General features: G+C 48.5%; 1 protein-coding gene and 1 long non-coding RNA gene across 3 annotated transcripts in view; both read left to right on the top strand.

The window, feature by feature from the left end:
* HSPA12A (heat shock protein family A (Hsp70) member 12A) overlaps positions 1–16834 on the top strand; it is a 163875-nt gene that overhangs the window by 39792 nt on the left and 107249 nt on the right. The window lies entirely within an intron of this gene.
* On the top strand, positions 10462–14005 carry LOC147916902 (uncharacterized). The gene is made up of 3 exons (XR_015552584.1): positions 10462–10605; positions 12549–12648; positions 12825–14005. It is a non-coding gene; the product is annotated as an uncharacterized LOC147916902 (long non-coding RNA).

Here is a 16834-nt window from a genome sequence, read left to right as displayed (position 1 = left end):
AAGCTCGCCTCAGTTTGCGCGAGTGAGCACCAGGGTCTCATGCTGATCCAAGACCCTTGCTCTTGGGACACAACAGGATCTGAGGAGCTGGAGAGGACCATAGAACTCACCCAGTCTAACCCTTTTGTGATGGTGACCTGTAACTGGGTGACACTCCCTCAAGTCTCCACGAGCAGCCCCGTGATGGAGCAGCCTGGGATGGGGGCGACGGCTCTCAGAGCTGGGGGTGAGTGGGCGGGAGGACTAGGGCCTCCACATGAAGCTTTTGTTTCCCTTCAAAGCTACCTGTCACTGGGGGACTGTATTTGGCTAGTCCGGAGCCAGAGCTGTCCATAGCTTTACTGTGGAACCCTCTGTTAGTGGAAATCCAGTCGCCCACGAGTAGTGGCTTCCTTGTCTTTCATTTTCTGGGAGAAGTGGGTTTCTATTTCATCCTTTTCCATTGTGGGTATTAGGAGGGAGAGATGGAATTAGTGTAGGAGGAAGAGGGTTTCCAATGGATCCCTGAAAAAAAAAAAAACCAACAAAACCACAGCAACAAGAAACCTTCCCCCACCCACTTATCCATTCGCTCACAAGATGTGTAAGCCCTAGGCAGGGAGAGATTTTTGTCTCTTGTGCTCGCTGCTGTATTTCTGGCACCTGGAACAGTGCCCAGCCCATAATAATAAGTCCTCACTCAATATTTCTGAATGAAAGGAAGAGAGTCATTCATTAAACATGTGCTGAGTACTTACTCCATGTCCAGCACTTCGAGGCAGAGGTGAAAGGTCAGCCTTGCCCTCATGGGGTTTGCAGTCTAGAGAGACAGACAAGCAAATGCATCATCACTGTGCCACTGTGTGGGTGTGGGCTCAGCAGGGCCTCCTCTGGAAGGCAAGGCAGCACATTCTGAGATTTCCAAATGCTGAGAGGTTTGATAGGTTCTCTATAAGGAGCTTTTAGTCTCCCCTTTGCATTGAATCAGGCCTTGTAAGAACAGATGAGAGACCCCGTGTGTGTGTGTGTGTGCGCGCGCGCGCGTGCGCACACTCTCAGGTCATCCAGCACTACATGGGGAGCTAGAATCTGAACTCACATCCTGTGTCCAGATGTAATGTTCAATGCACAAACTGGGCCCCAGAGATGCTGTCTAGTAGATGAAGTGATCGAAGCCCCAGTTTTCAGGGATAAGCCCTGAACGGGTTGGAAGGTGACCAGAGGAAGTTGCAGAGTGTGCTGAGAGCTATGCACCGGGCTGCATGAGGGGGAATGAAGACTAGTCAAGGCTCAGAGGTGGCCTGTGGGGCTGAGGGTCGGGCAGAAGACAGAACTTGGGTGAGAGGTGGGGGGTTCCTGGCCAGGCTGTGGGAGAGGGCATTCAGGTCCCCAAAGGCAGCATGAGCAGTGAGCAGTGAGTGGACATCCCACCTGCTGGCCCTGTCTGCCACATTCCCTGCCGATGGCCCAGGCTGGAGAGAATGGTTGTGGACGAGTCTGGCTGGGCTGTGTATTGTCAGGAAGTCAAGCAGAAGGTAATGACTGTTTGGGTCAAGGTCACTTCATAGGAGACTGGATTTTATTCCAAGAAGATAACTGAGGAAACAATATGGATTGCATTCTAGTTCAAAGAGGTTGACCAATTTTGGAGTGGGTTTAAATTTTAATCTTTAATTTAGTGTGCAATTAAATCAAAACAATGATTTGAGTTCAGTTGGGTTTTCAGTCCAACAAATGAATGGAGAGTCATAAAGCTGGCAGGACCCTCTGGAGTGGAATTCAGCGGCTGTCAAACACTCTGGTTTGCAGAGGTGAGTGGGGGCCTGGAGGGAGTGGGCAGGCCAGTCCTTCACCCCGCTCCTCACCCATCCCCACTTCCACCTCAGTGACTCTGCCTTTGTGTGTTTTCTATACTGAGTTTCCATGTAAGATTTTGTTTAAAGATGGTGCTCTGTTACTTGAACTCATTTGAAAATTGCTGATCGGGGCTGTGATCATAAGTGAGGAAAGTAATGAGTTTTGAGAGGTTGTGGGTTATGGGAGGTTAAGGGAGAGACACAGCTAGTGAGTGGCTTGTGGCTACTAGGGTGACCAACTTGTCCCAGTTTGCCCAGGACTGTCTGAGTTGTAAAACTGAAAGTGGAATCCTGGGAACCCCCTCAGTCCCAGGAAAACTGAGCTGGTTGGTCAGCCTGGTGGCCATATAACCTTAGCAGAGCTTCTGGACGATTGCAGTGGCCTCCTAGCCAGGCTTCCTGCTTCTTCCCTCCCCTCCCTGCCCCACCCCTCCACCCTGCAGACTTGTCATTCCCCTGCTGGAAGCCCTCCACCTGCTGCAGGCCTGCCACCACAGCGGCAGCCAAACTCTTCAGCCTGGCTTAGGATCCCTGCAGGATCTGGCCCCAGCCTCCACCATCCCTCCCTCCAAACATCCCTCCCTCCAAAACATGAAAACTACTCAAAGTTGCCACTACTGTGTCTTTGCCCAAATTGTGCCATTTGCTGGGAATGTCCTTCTGTCTGGGCTTCTGGCTAAAGCTGGCTGTCCCCTCTGGTCCTCTGGGAAGCGATCCCCAGTGTCCAGTCCTTAGAGGGAGCTGGGGGATTTTCTCTCCTTGGCCCCTCCACTGTGGTGTGGTGTGTGTGTCCATTGTACTCCCCACTCACACAAACCACAGGTGATTCATTCATAGCACACATTTGAGAAGCCAGCTTCTGGAACCCAGGTGTCTGACCCCTGGCCCGTGGATCCTTCCATTGTCCCACGTGACACTGTAAGCCCCCTGGGTCAAGGCCCGTGACCCACCACCTAAGGGGCCCAAATGAGGAAGCAGCCCTCAGTGAGGCGCTGTCAGCCCTGTGCACCAGCCAAGAAGCAGAAGTAGATAGTATTTACAGACATGTCCCATATGTGTTTATTAGTGTCCTAAGGGCCACTCTGCTTATCAAACTAAAGGAACGCCAGGCAGCTGAGTTCTGGGCTCCAAAGGGAAAGCTGGAGCTCCCCCTGGTGGCTCCAGGAAGTCAGTGCTGTCTCCCGGCTCCTGTGGAAGGGAAATGAGAAACACATGCTGCCCTGGTGGGTCTCACTTTTGCTGGGTTTCCTTCCAGGACCTCCAGGATAGGCCCCAAGGAGCAGGAACAATCATTCAGGGAAAATAAAACCATTGCAGTGGAGAAGCCCCAAGTAACTCTGCTAATCATCCTTGAAGAGGGAGGGGAAATAGTGCAGTTAGAGTTTGAAAATGACAGATTAGAAGTTTTCCTGCTGTGAAAAGCCCTCAAACACCTGAAGATATCACTGTTGTCAAGTCATAAAGGCCAGTTACCCTCAGCTCCGGGACCATGTTCTCCATGGTCTGGAGGTTTCCCCGCTAGGAGATGCCCCAAGTCCAGGTGGCTCACCCCGCTCTGTCCTGCAGCTCAGCCAGGGTGCTGCAGAGGCCACAACTGGAGGTCTCTCGTTCAGTGTTAAAGGCTGTCACCCTTTTAAACAAAGCTTTTGGAGAAGGGGCAACATTCTGAGCCCCATCAGCCCTGCGCTGGGCTCCGTGGTATGAATGTCAGCTTTTGGGGCCGACTTGGGGATGGCGAGGCAGGACCAGTGGGGCCCCGAGTCCTGGCAGGGGAGGGAGGGTATGGAAAGGGGCAGGGGGCGCTGCAAAGACCAGCTTTCTCCACATGTACTTTTGCCCTGAGGGTTTCTCATCGGTCTGGAGTTTATTTTTGGAGCCTTAGTTGGATTACTGTTTCTCAAATTTTAATCATTCAAGTAATAATAATAATTATTACGAGGATACCTAACATTTACTGAGTTCTTACTAAGTACCAGGGACTGTTCAGAGACTTTATATTAATCCATGAAGTAGTATTTTGTATTGTGTATAACTTATTTAACCCTCATAACAGTGCTGTAATGCAGGAACTATTATTATTCCCATTTTAGAAATGAGAATTTTTTTTGCCAAATAATACTATACTATTATTTCTTTAGTATTTTCCTTTGAATTTCATCCTCTTACTAAATAAATTTATTTTTAAAAGAAACCTTATTTTCCTACTATAAATGGAAAACTACATTACCTGTCATAAGTAGGAGGAAACTATTTAAAAAATCTATTGAAATAACTATTTGCCCAGGTATCATCGGAAATCGTTCTTCTATACCACCAGCAGACAGCCTAGTGTGTTTGGGGAAATACTGCCTTAAGAGTGCAAGGCATGCCTCCAGGGTGGGGAGTGAAGGGACCCCTCCAGGGTGGAAGCAAGCCATTTTTCACTTGTGGATTTGAGGGTAAACTGTGCTCCATAGAGACCTGTTTTAAGAATGTTTGAATTTATTTTGCTCTTCTTTATTCAGCTTCTAAAATGAATGCTTAGCTCATTAATCTTCAGGCTTTCTTCTTTTTTATTAAAAAAAAAAAGGTAAGCAATTAAGGCTATAAATTTCTCTCTGCTTCTCTAGCTGTATCCCATAAGTTTTGATATAGAGTATTTTCTTTATTGTTCAGTTGTAAATATTTTCTTAATTCTGGTTATCATTTATTCTTTGGCCAAAGGGTTATTTATAAGTATGTTTCTTAATTCAAACATATGGATTTAAAAAATAATTATCTTTTTACTATTGATTTCTGGTTTATGAATTGTGATCAGAGAACATGACCTGCATATTTTCAATTCTTTGAAATTTGTTAGGACTAGCTTTATGGCCCAATATATAGTCATTTTTGTTAATCTTCTATTTGCTCACCTTGTATATCTTTTCCTGCTCTTTTACTTCACACCTTTCTATATCCCTAAGTTTTTGTTGTGATTCTTATAAACAGCAAATAGTTGGATTTTGAAAAATCTTATCTGATAATCTTTCTCTTTTACTAGGAGCATTTGGTCCCTTTACATTCATTGTAATCATTGATGCCTTAGGATTTGTGCCTACCATCTCATTTTATGCTTTCTGTTTTTTCTTTTTCTCGTTATCTTTTAGATTGATTATTTTTTCTCATTTCACTTTCCCTCTTTATTAAGTTGGAAGTTATATACTCTGTCTCCATTATTTTAGTAGTTACCCTAGAAATTACCATATGCCCACTTAATTTATCAAAACTTAAAGATAATGAATACCTTTACCTTCCCTTCATAAAATACATGGATCTCAGAACTCTGTAATTTCATCCTCCCTCTCCTGAATTGCATGCTATTATCGTGGTCTCTTTTAATTCTTTTGTTTTTCTTTAGCTCCCTAGGACATTATCATTGTTGTATTATACAGTCAATGCTTATTTCAATTTCTGTGCATTTTAGGTTTTCAAACTGGAATCACTTTCCTTCTGTCTGAAATTCACCTTTTAGAATTTCCTTTGCTGAATTTTGCTGATGGCAAATTCTCCTCATTTTTGTTGGTTTGAAATGTCTATATTTCACCTTGTTCTTGAAATATATTTTCAGTGGGCACAGAATTCTAGGTTGGCAGTTATTTTTCTCTCAGCACACTGAATGTATCATTCCAGTCTTCTGACTGCCATTCTTGCTGATCAGAAGTCAGTTGTCGGTCTATTGTTCTGTTGAAAACTGTCTTTCCTTTCTGACTGCATTCAAAATCTTCCCTTTGTCTTTGGTATTCCACACTTTCACTATATGTGTCAGGGCATGGATTTCTTTTTATTTTTTCTGCTTTGGATTTAGTGGGCTTTTTGAATTCAGGAGTTGATAGCTTTCATCAGTTCTGGAAGGTTCTCAGCCCTTATCTCTTCTTTTGTTGCCTCTGCCCCATTCATTCTCTTTTCCTTATAGAGCTTCTCACTCTATCCTCTTAGTCTCTTAACTCCGTTCATATTTTCCATTTCTTGTCCCTTGATGGATAATTTCTTCTCATCTGTGTTCTGGATTGATAACTTCTTCAGATCTATTTGTAATTACTAGTTCTCTTACCCAGGAGGTTTAGCTTTAATTATTATCATTTTCAGGTCTAGAAATTTTATTTGGTTCTTTTTCACATCTGTTTGGTCTTTCTCTATAGTTTCTTGTTTCCCTGCACACACTGTGAAGCTTGTCTTTTAGTCAACATAATTCATGTATAGTCTATGACTGTTAATTGCAGAAAAAGAGGGACCCCCCCCTCCCCAGCTCGTTCTATCAGAAGCATCTTTGCCCCGTGAGGAGGAGGAGAAACGCAGACCTCCGCGTCACGTACCTTGTCATGCTGCTCTGCTTCCAGAGACACCCCTGGAAATGGAGTCGTTTCCTAGGGCAGAGTTTCTGCCATCCAACAAGGCCACGTTAGGGCTGGGATTCTGGCCTGTTAGCATCCTGCATATTCTCACCCACGACAAGAGGACAGGAAGAGCATGGTTTCCATCCCAGGTAGACCAGCCGAAAGGGAGAGGGGTGCTCTGAAGGCTTGCTAGGCACCTGGGAGCTTCTTGAGATAGGACACTGAGCAGGAGAGAGAGGCTTCAAACAACCCATGTAACCGAGAGATAAATGACTTCCCTGGGGCTCTCCCACGCTGAGGAGTTGCAGAACTGGGGTTGCGTCGGGATTGGTTCATTCATTTGCTTAGATGACTGATGTACGTGGAGGTCCATAGCTTCATATGGATTAAAATCCTGCATGTAAAATTCATCAGCACAGTGCCCGAGACAAAACAATGTTCAAAAGGTATTTATAGCCATCATTATTATTATTGTTACTATTATTACATTGCCAGGAAATACTGATCAGTTAACATTTCCAAGGTACCAAGTTGTGGGCATTTTCAGAAGAACAAGGTCACCTGAGCAGGAAGAATTTGCATCTTTTGCCCAGCTCATAAGCTTAGAACAGTGCCTGGGATGTGGTAGATGCCTAGGAACGCCTGGGATCGGAGGACAGCCTGTTTGCTGGGACAGGAGGTGCTCAGGGAAGAGGAGGGGTGACCCTGGGGGATGCTGGTGGGGGTTGGAGGTGTGAGATAATGAATAGGAGGTGCCAACCTTTTCTCCACAATTTGTTACATCTTGGGGAAAACGGGGGCTGAAGAGGGCCCTATGATGACAGCCTGAATTGGGTAAAATTTAAGGATAAGGAATTACTAATTAGTAATAAGGTGGAATACTTAAGTGTATGAAATGAATAATATGTAGCTAAAAAATAATGATATAGCATTAGGCATCTGAGACATGTGGACTCCAAGCAATTAACCTCTATTCTTCTTCTGAATCACAGTTGCACTAATTGGCTCCTTTCCTCTGATGGGGCAATATTAACCTTTCTATTTTTCTCTAAAGGAGCAAGTACGTGGGGTAGATGTGCTGCTCCGGTTTGGAGGAAAGGTATTTTTCCTGAATAATAACCCATTTGCAATTTTTTTCCCAAATTGTTGCATTAAAAAGGTTCTGTCTGTCAGATTTTCCCAATAAAGCTCCACAGAGATGGAAAAGATGATTTAAACAGACCTGACCTCATTCTGGAGCCGTTGAGAGAAATGGCATATCTAGGCTATTTAAGCTTCGGACATCCACGGGTACCCAGCTTCTCATTCATTCAGGCAACGCGTCTTTGTTGAAGGCTACACGTGCCAGGCCCTGTCCTGAGTGCTGGGGACACAGCACAAGCAAGACAGCCTCCTGCTTTCATGGAGCTTATAACTTAGTGGGGGTGGAACACCAAAGGCAAATGAACACGTGGATATCTAGTACAATCTCAGGGCTAGGAAGAAAAAGGAAACTGGCTAGGGAGACAGTGTCTAGGAAGGGAGAGGTGTCTTTTAAGGCAGGGCGGTTGGGAGGGCTTCTCTGAGGAGGCAGTATTTGCGCTGAGAGATGAACAAAGCTAGGGAAAGAGGCTTGTACCTGTTTAGAGGATCGGTGTTCCAGGCAGAGGGAACAGCAAGAGGGAACAGCAAGTGCAAAGGCCCTGGGGCTGGTGTGTGCTTGGAGTGTCAGGAACAGGAAACTGGCCAGTGCGGCCTGAGTGCCAGAGTGAGGGCAGGAAGAGAAGGAAGACATGAGGTTGGAAAGATCACAAGGGTCGTATTGTGCAGGGCCTCAGCGGCCGTGGTCAGGACCTTGGGATCATTTCCAGGGTGGAGTGAGCCCGCTGGTGGGGTGTGAGCAGGGTCTATGGGAAAGGCTCACTCTGGCTGCTGTGGAGAGAATAGACTGAGAGGAGTGAGGCTGACAGCAGGCATGGAGGTGGAGTGATAAAGGGAATCAAGACAGTAAGAGGGACATCTGGGCATAAAAGATCCAGTGAACCTGACCCGCACTCTGTCAAAATAGAGCCTCTGTATATATAGTCCATTCATATTACTCTGTGGACTTTTTACAAGTATAACTTTTATAATTTAAAACAGTAAAAATGATAATGTAGCATGTATTGTGCAGATGTCCACAATATATTACGGAGAGAAAAAAATCAGACTACAAAATAGTGTGTGCTGTTGCATGGTCCCGTTGATATAAATTTGGATATATCTCTGTGTGTATGTATTTACACAGAGTCTAAGGGATGCTCACTAAAATACCAACAGGAGTTATTCATCACAACCTAGTGATTGCAGGCGTTTCTTAGCGCTTTTCAGTATTGTTATTATTTAGAATTTGAATACATATTTTTGGGGGAAAAACAAGCTGTTATGTTTGGAGAAGAGTTAATTGGGAGCTGATTCATGCACTACACATAAGTGTGAATTTTGCGTTTGGATCTGCGTTTTCTTATCGAGTCCTTCTTTTCACTTCCGAGTTAAATTGTACTTTTTCCTTCTCCAGTTCCGAACACACAGGCAGCACGATTGTGGACTTGAGCGCAGTTCACCGGCCGCCCCACAAGAGGGCGGTGTTTGCAGGACATTGTGCGCATGGCCGCCTCCCGCTGCTCACCAGGGTCTAGAATTTTGCAGGATGTCATTTCGGCGCGGTCAGAGCAGAGATGACATGTATGTCCTTTGGCTTCCAGTTTGCGCCAGGACACAGTTATTTTTCCTTTACGTCTAAGGGCGTTATGTGGAGGTGGCACGAGGGAGGGATCTGCCTGCAGTCCCCCTCCCCCGTCCCCTCCAAGCCGCCCCTACAGTCCTCCTACCCGCTCAGGCCAGGTCAGTGCACCCCCACATCCACCCTGGGCCCACCCTACTCCTGCCTCCAGGGACCGACCTGAGCCAGGGGGACTTAGGGGCCCCCCTCTCCCAGGGAAGCTAAAGCTGATTTGGAGCTGGGGGGCGGGTCCCATCCACACGCCCACACGCCCACCCACCCACATTCTGACCCAGGCCCTCCACGTCATTAGTCCCCGGGCCAAGTAGCTGCCTAGTCGTCTTCTCCTCCCTTCTCCTCCCTGACCTTAAATTTTTTTTTTTTTTTTAATTTTTATTTTTCATTGTGAAATTTTGGGTTGTACATTTTTGTTTGTCCATCACCACATATATGACTCCCTTCACCCCTTGTGCCCACCCCCCACCCCCACTGCCCTGGTAACCACAGTCCAGTTTTCTCTGTCCATGTGTTGGTTTATATTCCACATATGAGTGAGGCCTGACCTTAATTTTTTTTGAAGAAACAATACATATTCGTGACAGAAATTCAAACAATACAAAAGGCGAAGAGGGTGAAAACCAGTCTCCTCTCCTCCCATCCTAGCTGCCCAGTTTTCTCCCCTGAGGCAATAACTGTTAAGAGGTTCTAGCAATATATGTCCTTCCAGAGATCTGGATGCCTATGCAAGGACAGATGTTCACGTGTGTGTTCACAAACCACACCCTCCGCTGGACTCCCCTGGCGCCTTGCATTTACCAGCGCCGGTGGAAATCCTTCCACGTCAGTTCACAGAGCCTGCCGGGGCCTCTTGACCCGCTACAGAGTAGTCTATTGTGTGGATGCACCGTGCTTGATTTAACCATCTCTATTGGGGGGGTGTTTAGGGTCTCTGCAATCTTTTGCTGTCAGGAGTGGAGGGCAGTGACTATTTTGTATGCAGAGCTTTACCCACAGGTGCAAGATCTACCGAAGACTAAATTCTTGGAAGTGGAATGGCTGGTTAGAGGGCGCCGGCACTTTTAGCTTTCAGATTCATTGCCAAATTGCTCTCCAAAGACCTTTTGAGCCGGTCTACACTCCCACCCAGTGCGTGAGATACAATCCCAGCACGAGTGCCCGTTGCTAATTTGACAGGTCACAGGTTCTCAATCTTGACGGAGGTCAGAATTACCTGGGGAGCTTTCTAGAAATGCCAATGCCTGTGCCACATCCCATATCCCAGACTGCTTAAATCAGAATCAGACAGTTTTGTAAGTGTGTGTGGGGGTGTGTGGGGGTGTGTGTGTGTGTGTGTGTAGGGGGAAGGGGACTGGGCATTGGCACTTAAAAAATCTCCCCGGGAGATTCTAATGGGCAGGCAGCGATGAAAAGCACTATGATAGGTGAAAAATATCTCATTGATTTAAATGTATATTTCTTTAATTATAAATGAGGATGAACATTTTTCTTTCAGAATGGTGACTTCGACCTTTCTTGGATCATAGACCCCTTTGGGATTCTGACAGAAGCATTGGATCTTCTATCCAGAAAAATGTGCATGTGTGTTGGCCTCCCCTTAATCGGTCACAGACCCCCTGGAGCTCCTCCTCAGGCCTCCTGGGACCCCGAGCTCCAGGTTAAGGCCCAGAATTGCTCTTCCCAGCCCTTGCCAGCCGCCCCCACTGCGCCCCAGGCCTTGGGTGTTCTCCCTGAAGCCCCGCCTGGACCTGAGCTTTGTGCCCACCCCTACTGAGATCTGCTAGAAGCCTCTGCTCCAGAATCCCCTCTGTCCACCTGCAGAATAACCCAGGTCCTCCGTGTAGGGCTTCCCTGATGCCCGCCTCTGGGGCGAACTTGATGAATCTCTGCCGGGATTCGCAGCACACCGTGCCTGCCCTCAGAGAGCTCACCATCGCGGATGATTCTGATACTGTGTGACAGGGGCTGTGGGATGGGGGTGACACGGTGGAGAGGGGGTGCAGATAACTCAGGTGGGGGCACAGACTGAGGGCAAGGGTGGCGGGGCCTTCCTGGGGGCAGCTCCTGAGCTGAGCCTTGGGAGGAGCAGGAGCTGGCAGTGATGGGATGGGGAGGCCCCCAGGCCCTGAGGGAGCTCGTCACCTGTCGAGGGGCTAACAGCCAGGGAGGCAAGGATGAGCGTGGCCACCTCAGGGAGCTGCCAGTAGTTTGGGGCCCAGGGCTTGGGGGAGAGGTGGGGGAGAGGTGAGGCAGGAGAGACGGATGGGTGGGAGTGAGGTCAGGAAAGGCCTGGTGACTGGGCACATGGCTTTCAGCGGGGGAAGGGTGTGCTGTTGGACTAGTCCCTCTGCTCTGCAGGGGTCTAGGTGGGGCGATGGGGTGGAGCAGTTGGTCAGTGGTGGGAGGGAGAGAAGGAAAAGGCTGATTCTGGGGTATCTGTGCAGTGGGGTGGCAGGGCTCAGCAGGGTCGGGTCACATGTGCACCTGGCTTAGGCTGGGTGACGGGGTGGTTGGGACCATTTCCTGGGAGGGAGGGGATGACAGTGCTCAGTGGGCAGGTGGACATTTGTGTGTGTGTGTGTGTGTGTGTGTGTGTGTGTGTGTGTGTGTGTGTGTAGGGGGAGGAGAGGGAGAGAGAGGAGGAGAGAGGAGGAAGGGAAGGAGAGCGAAGGGGGAGAGGGGGAGAGAGACAGGGAGAGAGAGCAGGATGTGGGCAGACAGCAGAGCACAAGGGTGCGTTGCCCCAGGCCGGGGAGAGAGCAGGGCTGTGAGGGGAGGCACCTGTGGACACCTGCATTGAAGGGGCTTCGTAGAGGGAGCCACAGAGAGGCGGGCGGGGCTCTGAGTGAGGGGCAGCGGTCCTGGAGCTGAGGGCAGAGTGGGGCAGGGCTACCTCTCCATCCCTCGCCCTCAGGCCAGGCCCTGCCAGCAGCCCCCGTGCCCACACTCACTCCATGTGCCAGGCCACCACCTCCGCAGGCAGATCTGGGCCCGGTGTCCTCGGCATCCTCGTTCCTCCCACAGCAGGACCTGACAGGGCTCAGTCACTGCCTTTGTTGCAGAAGTCACCCCAGTCCCTCTACCCCAGGCTTTGAACATTCTCATGATGGGAGAGGAGGATGGAGGAGGAAAGGATCTGAGAGTGGAAATGGAGAAATCAAGCCCCAGAGCCAGCTCAGTGCCAAGTGCGATGAGGTTTTTAGGACACCGCTCCTGAAGGCCAGGAAACATCTCCTCTGCAATTCAGCATACGGGGCCTTCTGCTGGTTTGCGGTCCTGGATTGGTCAGGACCCTCCTGATTATGCATAACAGAAACTCATCTGGAGTCAGTATAAGCAAAGGGGAGACTGGTTATTAGGCACGGGTGCTCCACGAGGCCCACGGAGATGACCGTAGCAGGGCCTGGGACCAACAGGACTGGGGTCTCCCTGGGTGCCCCTCTCTGGCCTGTCTGGGAGCTGCCCGTCCCCCTCTCCCTTTGCAGATGTGTGCTCAGCATCTTTGCTCAGGCTGACAGCCCCAGGTGTAGTGTTACAGGTTCAGCCCCACCCAGAAAGAGTCCATCCATGATAACTTCTGTTTTTCTCATCTCAACTCAGAGATCCCAGGGAAGGGATGCATCCAACCAGCTCAGTCAGGGACTCACTCCTCAGCCAATCCACTGGGACCAGAGGCACGAGGCCCCGTTTTAAGGACATGGTAACTCCAAGGGCAGCCACATGGAGGGAGGGGTAGGTGCAATTCTTGCTAACGGGATGCTGGGCAGACAATCTCATAGGTGTCAACTACAAACCAAATCCGACTTTCCAAACATATCTGTTAAACATTCATTCATTCATTCATTCATTCAACAAACCTTTATTGTGCACCTACAGAGCCCAGGCACTACTCTAAATGCTGGGCATACGAAGTGGACAAGAGAGATGAAGTGATTGCTGTCATGGAGCTTACGAGTAGGAAGAAGAAGGCAATGAACCAATAAATAAACAGGAACAATATCAGGGCCTGAGAAATGCTCTGCCGAACAAGGAAACAGGGTGATGTGCTATAGGAACTGGTCAGAGACTCTGCACTGCCTCTGAATGACAAGGAGCCAGCCCGGTGAAGATGGGTGACCAAGTGCCGGAGGCAGCAGGAACAGTGGGACAGGGCGCTGAATGAGTCGGGGATAAGCCTGGAGTGCTTGAGATCAGCAGGAAGGGCACCTGTGGCATTGTAGGCAGGGGTAAGGAGTTTGTATTTTATTATACGTGCGTTGGGAGCCATTGGAGGGTCATATTCTTTCTTTCAACTATAGATCTTTGAAGATATAATGCATACAAATGTAACAAAACTTAAAATACATAAAACAGTATTCAGTGAGGAGTCCAGTCCTCACCCTTGAATCAGTCAGGGTAACTCCCATTAGCTACCATAACAAACACGCCCACATCTCAATGCCGTGACACACTACAGGCATGTTTTGCACATGACGTAGTTCAGGGGCTCCCCTGGCCGGCACCCTCCCCCTCCGCCCCTACCCCGCAGCAGTGATCGGGGATCCGTCTCCTTTCCTTATGTGGCTCCACCATCCTGGAGTGTTTCACTTCCAGCTTTACGGGAGAGTAAGAGGGAGCAGAGGATCTCACAGGGGGGGCCTGGCCTGGAAGAGACAGACATCGCTTCTGCCACTGTCCATTGGCCAGAGCAAGTCACATGGCCCCCAAGTTACTGCAAGGGAAGCTGGGAAATGTGCACTTCCTGTGTGCCCAGGAAGAGGACACAGGATTGGTGAGCACATGGCCAGTCTCTGCCCCACTCAGCCACCTGGTTCCCCAAGAGGCCACCACTGTAACCAGGTCCTTATGTGCCCTTCCAGAAAGATCTTATGAGTATATAAGCAAAAACATATATGCAAGTAATTATATAATTTTAAAAACTGTAAATACTGGTATGCCACATACATTATTCTGTAGCTTGCTTTTTTTTCACCTAAGAATGTATTGAGACACCATCAGAAGTTTTTAATCTGGGAGAATGGCATGCTCCCATTTATATTTTATAAGTGCAGCCTGGTTGGTGGGAGAGAGTGGATTGGGGTGGGGGCAGCGGGAGGAGGAGGCTGGTTAGGAGGCTGTTGGAGCTGCCTCATTTGACAGGCTATGGCTCTTTCTTGGCGTGCAGCCTGTGCTCGGGCAAGTCCATCACACTCATTCAACATTGGACAGTCAATGACCCCAAGCCACATGCTGGGCCACCCAAGTCAGACCCGGTTCCTATTCCCCCCCACCCCCGCTCACTGTGCCTGGAACCATGCTGCTGCCCCCTCCATAGGTAGGGGCTCAAGCCCTGCCTCCCCATCACCAGGCACATGCTTGTTGCTTACCCTTTTCTGTATGTTGGCTCCTTCACATCCTTCCAGAACTGTCTCCAAAGCCACCTCCTCATGAAGCCATTCCTGATCCCCATAGCACCAGGAATGTGGGTGATGTGGAAAGAGCAGCATCTTTGCAGTCAGGTGGACCTGGGCTGGAAGTGTCTCAGCCCGAACACTTGCCAGCTGTACTTCCTTAAGAAGTGACTCAGCCCTTTTGAGCCTCAATTTGCTCATCTGTGCACTGGGTGTGATTAATATCTACTCCACACGCTGCTTGTGCAGTTTAGGTGGAATAGCCCCATTTTTTCCCTATTTTTTTTTAATGTGTTGTCTTTTAAAAATTAATTTGTGGGTGGGGCCGGCCTGGTGGCTTAGTGGTTAAGTTTGCATGCTCTGCTTCCGCGGCCCGGGGTTTGCGAGTTTGGATCCCTGGCGCGGACCTATGCACCGCTTATCAAGCCATGCTGAGGCAGCGTCCCACATACAAAATAGAGGGAGATTGGCACAGATGTTAGCTCAGGGCCACTCTTCCTCAGGCAAAAACAACAACAACAACAATAACAAATAAATAAGTAAAAAAATAAAATTAATTTGTAGGTGTTTTTATTCATCCTGGATACCAGTTCTTTGTCAGTTACAGGTGTAATGCGTTATCTCCCAATCTGAGGCTTTCCTTTTCTGTCTTGATGGTGTCTTTTAATGAACGTTACATTCTAATGTTAACAGTAGAATGTTAAAATTTTTTTATGGTTTGCATGTTTTAAGAAATCTTTTAAGTCTTGTTTTAAGAAATCCTTTTTGTGTTGAGTGGGATTTAATGACTGACCCAAGGACTCAGGAGCAGGCACAGCGGAGGCGCCCGAGGGGCCCCTGGAGCTCTCAGTGTGGCTGACAGCTGGGAGACTGATTAAAGACTGGATGAGGCAGGAGAGAAGCTGAGTGCTTTGAATCTGATCCTTTTAGCAACAATTAAGCAATCACCACGGATGGGTGGAGGAAGGGACTTCTGAGAACAAGACTCAGGCTACAGGAGAGCCTGTCCCCTTGGCCTCACCTTGGACCCATGGCCACATGGCTCCTGCTGCTGCCCGGTCAGCCTTCGTTGAGACATTTCACAGCGACCAGCATGTCCTCCCCAGGAGGGGTGAACTAGAGAGCCGGGAGAGCATCTGAGCATGTGCGGGTGAAATCACTCAGGGCTGGCTGAGCAGCATTTGTAATAATAGTAATTGATGGGGACCCCGCAGCACTGGTTGGGTGAGAGAGAGTGAGCCACGGGGCAGCCCAGAGCAGGAGTTCTTAACGGGGCTGGGAGTCAAGAGGTCAGTGAACTTGGGTTGGAAAAATTTACGTCCTTATTTTCACTACCTCTAGTTGAAGTTTAGCATTCCCTTCAATTATGAGTGTATGCGACAAACCAAACAGTGCTAGCTATGCCTGTGGCTTGTCGCTCATCGAAATCACAGATATTTTTACATCACATTACTTTTTTTGTAGATATTTTGAAATATCTACTTCAAGATTACAGTTGCTATAAACTTCAACTAGATCTTTGGTAGTTAATGTGTTAATGAAGAAGCATGTATATTACTATATCCCAGTTTTTTTTGTGTGTGTGTGTGAGGAAGATTAGCCCTGAGCTAACATCCGTTGCCAATCCTCCTCTTATTGCTGAGGAAGATTGGCCCTGGGCTAACATCCGTGCCCATCTTCCTCTACTTTATATGGGACGCCGCCACAGCATGGATTGAGGAGCACTGTGCTGGTCCGCACCGGGGATCTGAACCTGCAGCTGCTAAAGCAGAGTGCGCGAACTTAACTGCTACGCCGCCAGGCCTGCCCACTTTATCACAATTTTTAAAAGTATTTTAGGGGCCGCCCCGGTGGTGCAAGCAGTTAAGTGCACGCGCTCCGCTGCAGCGGTCTGGGGTTTGTCGGTTCGCATCTTGGGCGCGCACTGATGCACCGCTTGTCAGGCCATGCTGTGGTGGCGTCCCGTATAAAGTGGAGGAAGATGGGCACGGATGTTAGCCCAGAACCAGTCTTCCTCAGTAAAAAAAGAGGAGGATTGGCAGATGTTAGCACAGGGCTGACCTTCCTCACAAAATAAATAAATAAATAAAAGTATTTCGTTAATCATACTGACAAATAACCAGGTTCCTTTGTAATCCTATGTGATTTATTTTATGCATTTAAAAACATTATTCTGGGGCCGGGCTGGTGGTGTACTAGTTAAGTGTGTGCACTCCACATCAGCGGCCTGGGGTTCGTGGGTTCGGATCCTGGGCGTGGACCTACACACCGCTCATCAAGCCATGCTGTGGTGGCATCCCACATACAAAATAGAGAAAGATTGGCACAGATGTTAGCTCAGGGCCAATATTCCTCACCAAAAAACAAAACAAAACAAAAACAAAACATTATTCTGAGGAGGGATCCATTGGTTTCCCCAGGTGACCAAAGGGTCTAGGAAACAGGGAGGTTGGGAATAGGGCTCTGGAGTGAGGACCCTGCTCCAGGCGAAGCTGC

Source organism: Ceratotherium simum, chromosome 6 (assembly GCF_057802395.1).
Source record: "Ceratotherium simum simum isolate JZ-2026a chromosome 6, ASM5780239v1, whole genome shotgun sequence".
In the NCBI taxonomy this organism is placed as follows: Eukaryota; Metazoa; Chordata; class Mammalia; order Perissodactyla; family Rhinocerotidae; genus Ceratotherium; species Ceratotherium simum.
Note: the sequence above shows the minus strand (reverse complement) of the source record. Positions and strands in the feature narration are given on the sequence as shown.